This window comes from Phyllostomus hastatus, unplaced genomic scaffold (genome assembly GCF_019186645.2).
Source record: "Phyllostomus hastatus isolate PE091 unplaced genomic scaffold, TTU_PhHast_1.1 phas_scaffold_345, whole genome shotgun sequence".
NCBI lineage: Eukaryota > Metazoa > Chordata > Mammalia > Chiroptera > Phyllostomidae > Phyllostomus > Phyllostomus hastatus.
This window is the reverse complement of record NW_025334024.1, coordinates 10,239,405-10,254,121: the sequence shown is the minus strand read 5'-3', so window position 1 is coordinate 10,254,121 and position 14,717 is coordinate 10,239,405. Positions and strand designations below refer to the sequence as shown.

Sequence of the window (14,717 nt, the reverse complement as noted above, 5' to 3'; positions counted from 1 at the left end):
GATAATGCATCCAAGATGCGTGGGGAGGAACAAATATTGACAGTGCTGGCTGCAGCAGGACTGTGCAGCAGGGCACTGCACCCAGGAGATGTCAGTTCACGACGTGTGCGGGCCACTTGCTGCTGCATTTGCCTGTCGGCCACTCCATGCCAAGTGCCCTCATTGCATGAGGCTTGCCTGAGTCTTCTGTGAGGCTGTGAGCACTTTGCAGAAAGTGTCCATAAATGCCCATCCCTCTCACAGTGAGGACTTGCACTTTTAAATGACAGAAACTAAAGTTCAACTAGATTAACCAAAATAACAGGGTGAGGGTTAGGGTTCATATGAATGAAAAGCCCGAAGTACTTTAATTTCAGACACAGCTGGACCTCAAGGTTGGGGTGACCCTATTCTCAGATGACAAGATAGTTGTGGGCAACACTGGACTCGCATTCCATCCTCTTCACTGACACCACTGCCCGCCAGGGGTCTACCAAATCTGATTTGATTGGCTCTGATCCTGTTACATGTTTATCCCTGAACCAATCACTGCACTCAAGGGTATCTGACATTCTGACTGCTCACTATGGAAAACATTCCAAGGGCAGTGGTGGGGAAGGCAGGTCCCCAAGGAAGACTGCAGTGTTTGTACCAAAGGGACTAGAGAAACAGTGGCTGGCCAGATAAAAACTTGCAGGTGGCCTCTGCCATCTCTGAATCACTACCTCTAATATGCACATAGAAGACACTCAATTAATACATTTTTTCAATAAATAAGTAGATAAATAAATAAATAAGAAACATCCAAATCATGATGTATTCCAAACACAGAAATGATTTATCTGACCTAAATTACCAGGATGTTAATTGCGTACATTTCACACATAAGGCGTGTTCATTGCATGCCTACTATTCGCGGGACTGCATTGTAGCCACTGGGGGGCAGCAGAGATGAGACCCTGCCCAGCCCTCGTGGGGCAGACGTTCTAAAGCGTAAAGTGGCTTGTCCAAGACAATTAGCTAGTAAGTTGGGTCCTATTTATCACCTGAGTGATAAGTAGTATGAAGAAAAACAGAGCAGAGTAGGGGGAGGCGGAGTGACAGGTGTCAGGGAGAACTTGAGCAAGGATGGCGTTTGTGCGGAGAACTGCAGAGCGCCAGGAGTGAAGGATGGAACTAGGGGAGTATCCGGGGGAAGAGGCTTCAAAGTGCAAAGTCCCCAGAGTGGGGGCTCCTGGGGACACTGAAAGGCAGCGGAGGCCAGAAGGGCTCGGGTGGAGTGTGTGACGGCAGGAGAGGTGGGCAGTTAGGTCAGAGGGTCCGGGTCACATGGGGCTTTGTGGTCTGTGGTCATAAATTTGGATCATGTGCTGTGGTAACAGGAAAACCATTAGGTGGTGGAGAAGAAGATGAAATTTTCAGGGAGAAGAACAGAATACGGGGACACAGGAGAGGAAAGAGAATCACCAGCCCGGAAGAGGCTGCGGGAATCCAGGAGAGAGGAAGGACACTGGCTTAGATAACAGTGGCCGCACTGGAGGCGGGAGCAGCGGTCCCAGCTAGCACATTTTAACTGACTTACGAGCAACGAAATTGACACGGACACGTGTGTAGTGAGATCACCAGCTATTTCTCTATCTTCACAGGCTGATGCGCTCATTTACATTGCTTGCCCATTGCATTAAAAATCAGTCTCATCACTCCTTTAGTCGTGCCCCCATGGTGCCGTAAACACACCTTCACTATTGCATTACTTCTGTTGCACTGTCCTCATGTGGTTACACTCCTATCACTGTTACTTCCCACCGTCCGTTGGAATATCCTGGAATTTAGGAACCATATCATCATTTTTGGACTTCCACAGTAAGCTGGGAATAAATGTTTTAGATTAGAAGGTGAGTGGACATGTGAGTGGGTGGGTAGGAAAGAGGAAGGAATAAAGGGAAAAGAAGGAAGCAATGTCAAGCAATCAGTTGCTGAGAGCTAGGAATACAAGCTCCAAAGTGACCTTGACTTTGTTAACCTGGTATATTTATAAAGAGGTTGAGTAATTCAAAGAATGTTGCAAATTATGTAGATACCAGTGGACTGCTCACTCCTCCCTGACAGCTACATTCGAGCAAGGGGTGACGGAGACAGGGCAAATGGGCAGGTCAGCGGGGAGTCTGAACACATGAGAGAATGAGGTTCCTTATCTGGCATTCCAGTTAAAACAGAGCTCCTTGTCCCTTCAAGTACGGTGAAGAATTTGTATGTCCTAAATGTATAAACGGCCCAACTACATGAAGTGGAAAGAGAAATCCAATATAGCTGTACAAGGTTCTTAGGCTCAGGCACTCATTCGCAGAACACTAACATCTTTCCCTATTTCACCCCCGGAACTGGCCCCTGCCCCCATTCCTATAGGTCAAGAGAACACAGAGAACATTGAACTTTTATCTCTGCACAGCTGCAAAGCCAGAAATAGAATCCACATGGTTGGGCTCCCTCCTTCATAAGAATGCAAGAGTAAATTTTATTATAAATATATCTCTGTGTCTCCAGAGATCCTGTTATTCTCAGCAGTCTGGGTTAGCATGCTGTCAAATTCAAAAGCAAATACACATCTTTTAATATATTTGAAGATGGTTTTCCTGCTGCCACCCCATCCACCTCCAGCCCCCAGGCACCTGCATCCTCAGTCTCCCCAGCTAAGATCCTCAGAAGCAGGTGAAGCACCTGAAATCATTATTCTTAATAACACTAGCAAAGAGCAACTACGCTTACAAACTTACACAAATACATCCTAGTAAAGAGGCCAGTCTGTGATGGTGCCACACCAGAGGTTCTCAGCCAGGGACAAGAACGCCCCCAGGGCACACCTGGCCACGTCTGAAAACACTTTTGGTTGACACTGGCCTCTAGTGGGCAGTGACCGGGATGCCGAGACTTCCGCGATGCACACAGGACGGTGCCCCGCAAGTCTCCCTCCACCATGTCCACAGGGCCCTGGGGAGAAACCCTGGGCCAAACAGAACAATTCCTAAGCAGTGTTACAGAGTGAATATATAAGGATGCTTTTCTCCTCCTTGGGTCCACTGTCCCGCCTGCCCCACACAGTAGCATGGGTGGTTGATAATTTAAGATGACCATGATTCCAGAAAGGGAAGAAGACTCACTAGGTGTTCACACCTGCTACAGAGTCAGCGCCATAGAAATTTTCTGTATTAGTTTTTTTATTGCTGTGTAACGTGTGTGTGTATACACACATACCTAACATACATATACACGCACACACAACAGCTTTAAAACCACACCCATTTACTGCCTCGCAGTCCTGCAAGTCAGAAGTCTCAGTGCAGTGTGACTGGGTTCTCTGCTCAGGGCTTCCTAAGGCTAAAATCAGGATGTCAGCCAGGCTGCATTCCTTTCTGGAAGCTCTGGGAAAGAATTCACTGTCAAGTTCATTCAGATTGTTGGCAGAACTCAGTCCCTTTCGGTTGCCGAGGCTGAGGCCCCATTTCCTTGCTGGCTGTCAGCGAGAGGCCACTCAGCTCCCAGAGGCCGCCTGCATGCCTTGCCACGTGGCCCCCTCGTGCTCCCAGAAAGAGACTTCCTCAGATGGCAGATCTCTACGTACAAGCCTGACTTTTCCTGATTCTGTATGATCAGGTCAAACCTACCTGGAAAATCTCCCTTTCTTAAGGTCAACTGATTTGAAGCCCTGGCTCGACCTGTAAAATCCCTTCCCAGCAGGACCTCAATGAGTGACAGACTGAACCCTGGAGAGAGGGTGTGTGCTCGCCAGGGGCCGGAAGCTTGTGGGGCCAGCTTCAGGTTCTGCCCCCGCGAAGTGTGCACGGTGTCACCCTCTCGCCGACTTCCCACAGCAGCCCTCTGGAGTTCGCTTCTCACCTGCACTTGGCAGGTGAGGACACCAGATTCTCAGACCAACTGATGAGGCCCCAAAGGTGGGGGAAGGGTACATGGGAACCCTCTACAAGTTCTTGTGAGTCTAAATTATTTCAAAATAAAGTGTCTTTAGAAGGAGCAACTTCACCAACATCATGCAAGTGGAAAGGGGGGCTTCTAAAGCCCACGCCCTTCAGCGTCCTGCCTTCGGAAACTGTTGCATTTCTGACGCGATGGCGCCTCCAGAGCCCCTGACACTTCTCTACAGCAGGGTTTTCGACCCTGACTGTGCTCTAGAACCGACTGGGGACCTCTGAGGACCATGGATGCCTGGGCCCCTCTCAGACATGGCGCCGCCACGGTCTGGAGCAGCATCCGGGCATCTGTATTTTTTAAAGCTCTGTATGGTGCGAATCCCTGATCTAGACATTATTGAATCGTAAATGACAGTGTTGGATTTGCATATTCAACAGAAATTCAGCAGAAACATATTCAACACGTATATTATTTCCTTCACACACAAAAGGAATCCTTTTGAAAGAATGAAGTTCACCTTCCTTCAGTGCATTTTTTTTTACTGGAAAGCAAGGACCACAAAAGCCTGAGATTAAACTGAGAAGTAGGAAAATACATTCACAAATTTGAAGAGTGAGAACGCATTTAACTAATATTTTCTTTCTGCCACATCTCTGTGCTGCATAAAACAAACCTAAACTTAAGAATTAAGGTGGAGTGAAAAATTGTGTCTGTTACTTATTCACAGAGAAATAAACATCAAGTAACTCTTTGTTTGCCTCCTGGAAATGGCAGAGTATGATACAAAAGAGAGAGGAGGAACTGTAAAATCCCAGGACAAACCCACAGACACTAACCAGCGTGCTGCTGGAGGAGAACTCAGTAAATCACCAGAGAGATAATCTCCTTTTACTGGCTTATCTCGACCCCTTTCAAGTGCTGTCTCTCCAAGAAGGGTTGTGCACACAGCCGAAGTCTAGTAAATTAGTGATGTGCACTATATAATTCATATTAGAAAGCATTCCCCCTTGACTTGCAGTGGGAATAAGGGCAGATAAAATATTCCCAAGCTCAGAAGCATGAATAAGCAATCAAAAGAATTCAGCTGAAAATGAAATCCTCAGATCCATCAAAGGCGTCCCTTCAGGACAGATGAGTGTGCTGTCCAGACAGACCGCTCTCGCCAGACTTGTACTGTGGTATCCCAGTACACTCTGCCCTGTGACTGCACGGAGACACCATGGGAGCAGGCTTCCACGGGAATGACTTGATGTCACTGAAGAGGAACTCCTGCGTTTGTGGGCTGAGGTACGTAGGAAGCCCAGGCAAATATATTTCAGTTATGAAAGCCTTAATGTGCAGCGCTATCAGTGGGCCCGCAGGTACTCGGACTTCAGTATGATTTTCTCTTAAATTGTTTATTTCCTGGGTGGAATGCCATGCGATTTTACCAGCACATACACTCCGAAGGAAGGACAGACTTCTTCTGGCTGACTTGGTCTGGGGCTCAGGGAAAACAGAGATGAAGTGCGCTCTCAGTAATGTCACATGCTATACGACCGAGATGATGGCAGCAGTGATGCCGGGGGACTAACGTCGACACCAGCGAGGTTTCTGGCCGAGCACATTAATGTCCCTCATGTGTTTGGCACCTTAGCCTTTCACAAAGTAGGTCTCCCCTCTCGCCACCCTCTACCTATAAAATACACAAGTGCATGAAGCACTAAGAAGACCCATGTATATGCATGTTCTTTTTGGCAGCAGCAAAAAAATCTAAAAAATAATTAATCAGAAGGTAACGATGAAAAATGCAGAACTCAAGAGAATAAGATAGATGTATACTCAGTAATAAGGAAGGAACTCAAAGATACATATTATTTTAAAGCATTCCTCCTTCCCCAAAATGCTTCAGGAAAAGTATTGACTAGTACAATTTATGTGTATTTTAAATGCATGAGCACACACACAGCCACGACAGAAACAACGAACTCTGGTTTCTAAAAGAGCCCAAACTGATGGCTGGCTGTGGCGCCCTTGGCTTGCTCTGCCGTACTCCAGACCTCCTCCTAGGCATTAATTCAGAGGTCAACACATAAATTAAAATATAATGGAGCCATGTTCAGATACACAGACCGATTGAGTGTGGCCCTCTGAGGCTTACAGACAGGTGAGGGCAAAGAAAGCCCCGAGTCCCACACACTTGTTGTAACGTATGACACAGGTGACAACTGGTGTTATTGCTGAGTAAGTCTCACAAGCTACCAGGAGCTCAAGGAAACGTTTGAATTATCTCTGGAGCTCAGAATATCCTGTATGCAAAAGGAAGACTAGCAACTGGCAAATTGCTGAGTGATTGAGGAGAAGGGAAAAAAAAACAATGATGACATCATCAGGTACCTTGGATCCACCCTGCTGAGAGCTAGCTGGCCATCCTAGCACAGGGAGGGATGAAGTAGATTATTCCAGAGCCAAAAAATACTTCTTAATGCCTAGCGTAGTTGTAAATAGAATTATTCTACTTGTGAATGGAAGTCCTATTGTATATAAATAAGAATAATCTCTACATTCCAATCTATACTTGCCACCCCTGCCTGCCCACCCCCCTTAGCATACATACTGGCTAGCGCTAGTCAGAGCCTCGACAGCCAAACTTAGTTGGTGTGATGCGGTCCGCAGAGCACAAGAGATCTTCTAGAAGAGGTCCCACCCGTCCTCCCCGCGCCCTGAGCCGGCCCTGTGCAGGCACCTTTAAGGCCCAGCTTCATGGCCATGGGCACCGTTTGTGAAGCTTTTCTCTCCTTTATTCAAGTGGACAATCAGGCTCCACCTAGGACCTGCTGAATTTGCAGAGGTGGGGCCCGAATATCTGTTGTTTTTGTTTTTTCCAAAGTTCCCAGGGGAGCTCTTTTTGACGTGTATGGAGAAAAAAAGAAAAACTCTACTTCAGATTGTGAATACCCATATACTGACTCACGGGAAGATTATAAAAGCCGAGGTCTGAGTCTCAGCTGACACTTCTCTCCATGGCTCCGGTTTTAATAGCTCAGTAAGTGCTCAGAAATGCAAACTGTCCTTATTGTCTAGGCTAACACTTCCTGGCCTGTGGGTGGCAAGGAGGACTGGCATTAGATGATTTTAAAAACTCCTTTATGGAAACTCTGCCATACTACTCTCTCATTGTCATGGCCAATATTGTTACTAGGTGCCAGGTACTAATTTAAACATTGTACATGGAGTGTTTTCCTTTCAATTAAGCACCCATAAACCCCACAGGGGAGGTACTGCTATTATCCTCACCTTACCAATGAGGACAGGAAGCTGAGAAAGGGTACCTAACTGGGCCTGGGGCACACAGTTCAGAAAGGCCAGAGCTGGAGCCCCAGGTCCACCCTCAGAGCCATCGGTCTGTGCCGCTTTAGCACCCCTACATTCATCCGATTCTTCATCTGCTTGTTCGTCCTTCCTCTGATTCTTTATCCTTCTCCCCCTGTATTTCTTTAGAGTTGATAAAAAGTGGTTTCTTTCCCCCCACAAAATCCCTGCACAGTCTCAGTGGGATGATGGCTGACACCCAAGTGCTCGCTTCCTGTCCCGACAGCATGGAGGAGAATCTAGGATGGGAGCCTCCATTGCCATTTCCTTCCCAGACCCTCGCCTCATCCAAAGTCAAGAATAGTCAAGTGCGTGCCAGGCTAGGTGCCCATTGTAAAGTGTCAGGAGCCTATGAGAGAGACAGCATTACCATCACCACTTTACAGATGAGAATCCTGAGGTACAGAGGTGGGGAGGGGGCGTGGGGAGTCTGAGGCTTCAGGGTGTCACAAACAGGCAGAGAGCATGGTGGGACGGGGTGGTCTTTCTCCCTCCCATGTGAGCCTCCCTCAGCTCAGCCTTAGGGGCCCGCTCTCGGGCTAAAACTCTGGCTATTTTTTAAAAAAAGAAATTGGGTAGAATTTCACTAACAATGTTACTATGGTTAAATAATTATTGTCACAAACCATGTCAAAATAGGGCATACCGGAGAGAGGCAAAAAAAACAAAAAACAAAACAAAAACAACACTTTTTTATCCTTGATGAACCAAGTAAGAACCTAGGAAAACATCTCTGATTGGGGTCAGCCTGTACCCAAAAACTTGCAAATACAACCCAGTCCAGTCCTTAATTTCACATGATCCTCTCAAGTGCCTGGAAAGTTCCAAAGAGGTATATATAATTCCGCAAACCCCTGCTAGCTAACAAGGCCCCACAAAGCAGTAAGAGCTTGGTTTCTTTCTGCCTGTCTAGACTAAGGTCATTTAACTTCAGCCCTTTTATGAATGGAAATCGGCTTTCTAAAGCCTGCTGGGCAGGCAGTGGCCAGCAACAGACAACTCAATGGCTGAGCCTTCTGGGTCATAAAATCCTTCTGAAAGGGGGAGATCAAAGTGTCCCTACCACCTATTGAAACCTGGCTGCTTCCAAAGTTCCTCGCAGGGACCCAGGCTCTGGAGGATTGGTCACAGTCTACAAAGGCCACCACTAAGAAGGATACAATGAGGACATTAGGGCAGCCAGCCATGGAGGAGAAACACCACTTACGGTTTAATTGGTGGGGACAAAGAAAAGAGAGAGGAAGGAAAACCAAGTCACAAAGTTGGCCGGTGGGTCAGAGTCGAGGCTGGAAGGACCTTGTGGCAGTCTTGGTCACGGCATGCATGCCTCTCCGAGTCCCTGGCGCTGTGCGGAAGGAAGCAGGACCCTCCTCGTCAGAGACCGGACAGAAGACGCCAGGAGGCACCGCACAGCCGCCTGCCGCTCTGCCAGCCAGGCCCTCGCTGGGCTCACGAGTCAAAGGTACAGTCCTGATATATTACAGACCTGGGCGGAAATGCAATAGGGTGACCGTGTTTACGTGTCTTTTCACTTGATTTTCTGTTGTGAATGGTGCTTGATGTTAAGAGTTTCTTAAGCAAGGGGGGCATTTGCCCAACTGGAAGACATGGGTGTTAGATTTATCAGGTTACCAGTGAAGTGCAAATAATCTTAGGTGCAAATAATAACCTAGGTATTGCTCCTCTATAGTAAACCACAGAACCCCAGACAAGCTGTTGATGGAAGGCAGGGCTTAAAAAGGAGGGGAGTATTTAAATTAGTATCAAAATTCCACCTGTTGGAGCTTCACAAAGCACACAGGCATATTATAAGTGAAATGTATTACAGAAAAACACATTTGCCTAATTGAATTTAAATTTAACATTTCCCTAACCAAATGGGAATCTACAGCCAAGAAACCACTTACATGGTCATGAAAACCCCTATTTCATTTCCTGAAGCATCATTTAACAGTTAGAAATCAATACATAATATAGTATTTCTTGGATGATTTTCTTGTTACTACAAGATGGTGAAGGAAAGCTCCTTGTAAAAAAAGTTTTCATAATCAAATAAGTTAGGAAAACTCTAGGTTTAAATGGAGTTCAAGAAATGCCATTAATGTAGGACATTTCTGAATTCTTAATATGCTGGCGGGCACGGTAAAGTCCCAAGAATGGGCATCCGGCACCAAGTTGACCGCATTCCCCTTTAAAACCACACCTCGTGAACCCCTTGTTCCAGGGTTATGTTGAATCATAGCTCGGTTCAAAATGAAATACCAATTTCTAGGTCTCAGATTACTGCTCCAGTTTCTCTCTCAGAACGAAATTGTGTGAACAGGAGCACAGCATCGTTCTGCATCACCAGTTTCACTCACTGTGCTCCGAACAGCGCCCGGCGTGACAGAAGCTCATCAGCAGTTGTTGAATGAAAGACAATCATTCAAAGTGTCTCTCCAGTCACTTCTCAAAATCCACTCCCACTAAGTCTCAAAAATGGGATCCATCTATCAAACCAACCACAAATCAAATTAAAACAATTTTCCTGTATATCCAAGGTCTTAATCCAATGGTTCTCTACTGTTAGTATGCGTTCAACTCATTTGGAGAATTAAAGATATACATTCCTGGGCCTAGCTTCCCTAATTTTCTGTCGTGGGTAAAGAAATGCAAATGTTTAACACCTTGAAGGACGCTAAGGAAGGGAACTGACTGTACTCTGAAAATCGCTATCCTAAAAAACAAAAAAGGTGGAGGGTGGGGTGGCAGGTGTGATCACTAAGGTGAAACACTTCTGGGAAGAATGGCCTTTTAGATCTCCTAGTATGTAAGAAGACAGACACAGGTTTGTTTGTTTTCCTGCTATCATCCCGGAAAACAAAATTAAGAAATATTGGTGAAAGTAACAAGAAGGTAGGTTGATGTTTAACAGCAGGATGGAGGCTCTCCCAACAATGGCACAGACTTCTTGGGTGTAATGACCTTCTCACCACTGTGATAGTCGAGAAGAGGCTGGATATGGTAGAAAAAACACGCACAGCCAATGGTGCTGTACATTAGGTTCACCTGCAGCCCTGAGATTCTGGGACAAGGGCTGAAAACCCAAACACCTTCCTACAGTGCAGGCCAGCCAGGTATAGGGGGCAGTAGTGAGCTGCAGAGAGTTTGCTCCTCAATAAAGGCCTTCCAAATTTAAAAAGAATCACCTCAGATGTAAAGGTCGGCAGGATCCACTCAGGGAAGCTCACAACTCCTGTTTTATGAATTAGTTAAAGTTAATAACTGCCTACTCAACTCTTGAATAAAGTGCAACCTGTCAGTCGGGGGAAGTGCATGTTCAGAAAATATTAAGTAAAGTTTAATTCTGAATGACTGAGGGAAATTCCTTGCCAGAGAAACCCTGGCTGGAGTGTGCATGTAGGCACATAAGTACTTATTTTTCATTATTATAACCAACCCAGCCATTCTGGCCCTCTCTTGGGGTTTCCCTAGCAGCTTTCCTCGATTGCGTTCAAGATCGCTTTTGAGATCACTTTCCTATTAGGACTTTGTTAGCCAAAGGTGACCTATTACTTTCCTGCTGCACACTGCATGCACACTGGGAGACTACTCTGACCCTAACGACATTCAGACGCAGTCACCAGAGACACTAGTGTCGGGACTTTGAGTAGAAGATGCTTCTCGTCCTACTCTCCTTCATCTCATGTCAGTTTTGTATTAAGAAGAGTTGCTCAGCTCTTCCGGCATATGGACTTCGATGAGTCTCTCCAACAAGCATGTTAGAAGCCTGTTGTTTTTCTCCCAAACTCTTGAATCATTCACTAGCCTGAATCCATCTCAGCGGTTACTAATTAACTTTAGAGAAAGTACTAACCTCTGGTTTAGCCAAAGAAGCCAGACAATGTCTGTGCGTTCCAGGAAGGATGAAGAAATTCTTCCTCCCAGCATTAAGTACTTCCCTCCATCCCCGTTTCTCAGTGTCCCCAGTGAAGGGTCCCCTCAATGTGGGGCCTCATGTGATCTCCCAGCGCTCACTGTTGCTATTTGATAGTTTCATAAGCAGATCAGTGCCCTGTTAGAGATTCAAAGCCATAATATTAAGTTGCAAAGGTGCTTTTGTTCAGAATTCCTGTTTCTATTCACTGAGAGAGGAAAACCCACCACAGTTTAGGCTGAAAATATTTATATCATTTCTTCTTGTCCATGTATGATATAGATAGATCACCAAAAAGAACATACAAATGGCCAAAAGGCATAAGAAATAACACCCAACTTCAAAACATCAGGACAATACAAACTAAGCCCACAACCACTTTACACCCGTCAATCCAAGCAGCTCAAATGGAAAGAAACAGTAACAAGAGTTGGCGAGGATGTGGAGCAACTGGAACTCTCACACACTGCTGCTGAGAGTGTAAGTTAGTACAACCACTCTGAAAAGCTATTTGGCAGAATTGACTAAAACTGAATATACACATAACCTGTGACCCAGAACCTTCATTCTTAGGTATGTCCCCAACAGAACACAACCGTAAGTTCACCAAAAGGCATGCACAAGACTGGCGAGCAGCACTCTTCGTAATGGCCCCAAACTGGAAGCAATTGGAATGTCCACCAATAATTAAATAGGAACATTGTGAAATATTCATACAGGGAAATACTATGATTCTACCTATGCAAAATATTAAAACAGGCAAAATTAAGCAATGTCATAAGTTAGAAGAGTGGTGACCTAGGGTGGGTAGTGACTGGGAAGGGGACATGGGGATGTGGTGGGGCAATGGTAATGTCTTCTTTGAGCTGGTTGGTGGCTACACCAGTGTGAGCTTTCTGACAATGCATTAAGCTGTGTGATTTTTGTATTTTTCTGTGCATACCCTATATTTCGATACAAGGTTACAAAAGTTCATACAGAGTGGTGTCTCAGCTTCCTGAGCCACAACCATTTCTTGGTTGTAGCTCTGTCCTCCCTCTTGTTCTGTTTTCTTGTTGAGTAGAGTCTGGGTGTACGTGTTTTGTAGGGCCATGGGGAGGTGGGTGATGCAATGAGATAAGCTCGATCCTCTCCCTGCCCCCTGCCTCATGCCCCGTGGGTCCTGACAGGACCAGCAAAGGAATAATCAGAGGCAGATGCCTGGAGATGGCAGTGGTCTTAGAAGTCATTTTACATGTTTCAGGAGAGGAAACCGAGGCCTATAGAAATGAAGCTAATAAAGAATATGTCAAACAGTGGGACAGAATCTCAGTTTTATGATTCCACTTTATATCAGCCTTATACATCGGTGGAAGTCATGGACAATTACCTCCTTTACATCCATCTCAAAGATGGAAATTAACTTGCCTCATTCTTATGTGTTAAGTGATCATTTGCTCTCTGTTCAAAAGAAAATCTCCTCCTTAGGAGAAATAACGCAACAACTGTTAATATGAGACAACTGATCGGATTTCCTATTTCTGCAGAGAGTGGGATCCTAAGAGAGCTAAACAGGAGGAGACCGAGTTTTGCAGGAACTAGAACACATATACAGCAATCATGCCCTTCTAAAACAGCTATAGCACTTCCCATAAAAGAAGTACTTACTCCCCACAGCATCATCTAAACTCTCATTATCCCCCTTTTAGAGATGAGGAAACTGAGATGCAGAGATTAGTAACTTGCCCAAGGCTCTACCTGTAAGTCCTGGTGTGAGAATGACCCTGGCCAGCTGCACCTACCCACTGTGTTCTGTTTAAGCCACCTTGGTGGGGTGCCTATACTCCTTCTGAAAACATTAGGTCACTGGGATAGACAGAAGACAGGAAAATAGGAACAATGTCCCCAAAAGAGCAGGAGACTCATGACAACAGAAGAAAAACCAAGAGATACTCATGTGTGTGCAGTTGCTCACGTGTGTGTGGCCATGTTATAATACATAGCTGGTCAGACAGCCGCACCGATCCTTTCAGTGGGCCAAGCTTAGCTGGGAATGGTCAAATCTTTGTTTCACTCTGTACTTTCAAAACTACACCCAAGAAAATCATAACTCTGATGAAAGATTTTTGCTAAATTTCAAGCCACGATATGGAGGGGAAAAGGTTAAACAGTAAAGTTTTAATTAGAAAGGAACATGGGGGTCCTCTTTTGCCGGCAGCCAAGCCACTCTGGCTTTGTGTTGTGATGCATCAATATCATGTGCATTGCTAACCACATACTCAACTGAGCTTTCCCACAGTCTCCTCCTAGTCATCCCAGAGTGGGACCATCATGTGCCTCAACACACACTCACTCACACGCACATACACCTGTCTGTGCAAGGCACTTCTCAATTGCTGCACAGAACGAGATCAATCTCAAATGCCACTGGCTGCCTCACGTATTTGATTGACTTCTGAGACAAGTATCATTTACACCAGTGTTCTTGGCCCGGAGCTCAACAGATGAGGAACACACAGAGGGGAAAGAACACTTGTCCCCGGTTCCTCTAAGTGTTCTGCTTCCCTGGATGGCACCCTGAATGCTGCCAGCCTGCAAACACACCACACTCCAAAAGGACGTCGTACATGAGCAGGACAACACGAACAGATCAGTTCAAAGAAAACAAAAAGCCTCCCTTCTCCAGTGAAGGTTGGGCTTAACAGGGCTGCTGACTGCAATTTTGCCATGAAATACAGTTTTCCCATTTCAAAGCAACGTAGAGGCATGCAGCTTGTGAGATTTATATAATGCCTGGTCTCTCAGGACTTTACAATGCGAATGACATCCATCAAATTAATTTCCTTGGGGATCGTCTCAAACATGGAGAATGAAGAGGCCCAGACCATTAAACATCAAAAGAATGTTCTAAATGGTAGTTAAAGTTCTATTATATTTTCTTTTTCTGGGAGCAGATTAGATTAATTCAATTGAGAATATTATACGTATCAAAGCTGACAGTGTGAATGGGTCGAGTTGGCTGGAAGAGCACTTAATATTGCAGACATCTGTTCATCCGAGTTACACCAAGGGCACGCCCAAGAGGGAGGTGCCTCAAAGAGCAGGGTACTTACCAAGCCAGCACAAGTAGACACAGCGACGGAGGAGGAGCTGTCATTTCGGATAAATCCCTGATAGAAACATTGCTGCACCCTGGGTCCCCGAGTCTCTGAAGCACCATCTTTTCCAAGTACCTGGACAATAAAGTGACTGCTCAAAATCGCCGAGGGCTTAAGTTCTAAATGGAGTTCCTGTCCAAATGCTGAAAATCGGTAATGCAGGGAGCTGCTGGCACCCAGCGCGGATCGCTTTCTCCTGCCGCTGTGCAAAATGTCGTGTGAAATGTAAGACCCGCCCGAGTCCACTTCTACCGGTGTGACAAAGACGTAATCTGTAAGGGGAAAGGTTTGGCTGTCAGCACCCCGGGCCCACAATGCCAGCCAGTCACGCCCAACGGGCTGGCAGAGTGACGCTCAGCTCAAGGGCATCTTTGTTCCCACGGCTACCAGGCGAGTAGGTGAAATGC

General features: G+C 45.9%; 1 protein-coding gene across 1 annotated transcript in view; it reads right to left on the bottom strand.

Annotated features, from left to right (window-relative positions):
* The window catches only part of ADAMTS18 (ADAM metallopeptidase with thrombospondin type 1 motif 18), a 124,349-nt gene that overhangs the window by 106,937 nt on the left and 2,695 nt on the right, over positions 1-14,717 (bottom strand). Inside the window, exon 2 of the mRNA XM_045819213.1 lies at positions 14,266-14,385. The gene's annotated coding sequence lies outside the window, so the exon portion shown is untranslated. The remainder of the gene's footprint in view (positions 1-14,265; positions 14,386-14,717) is intronic.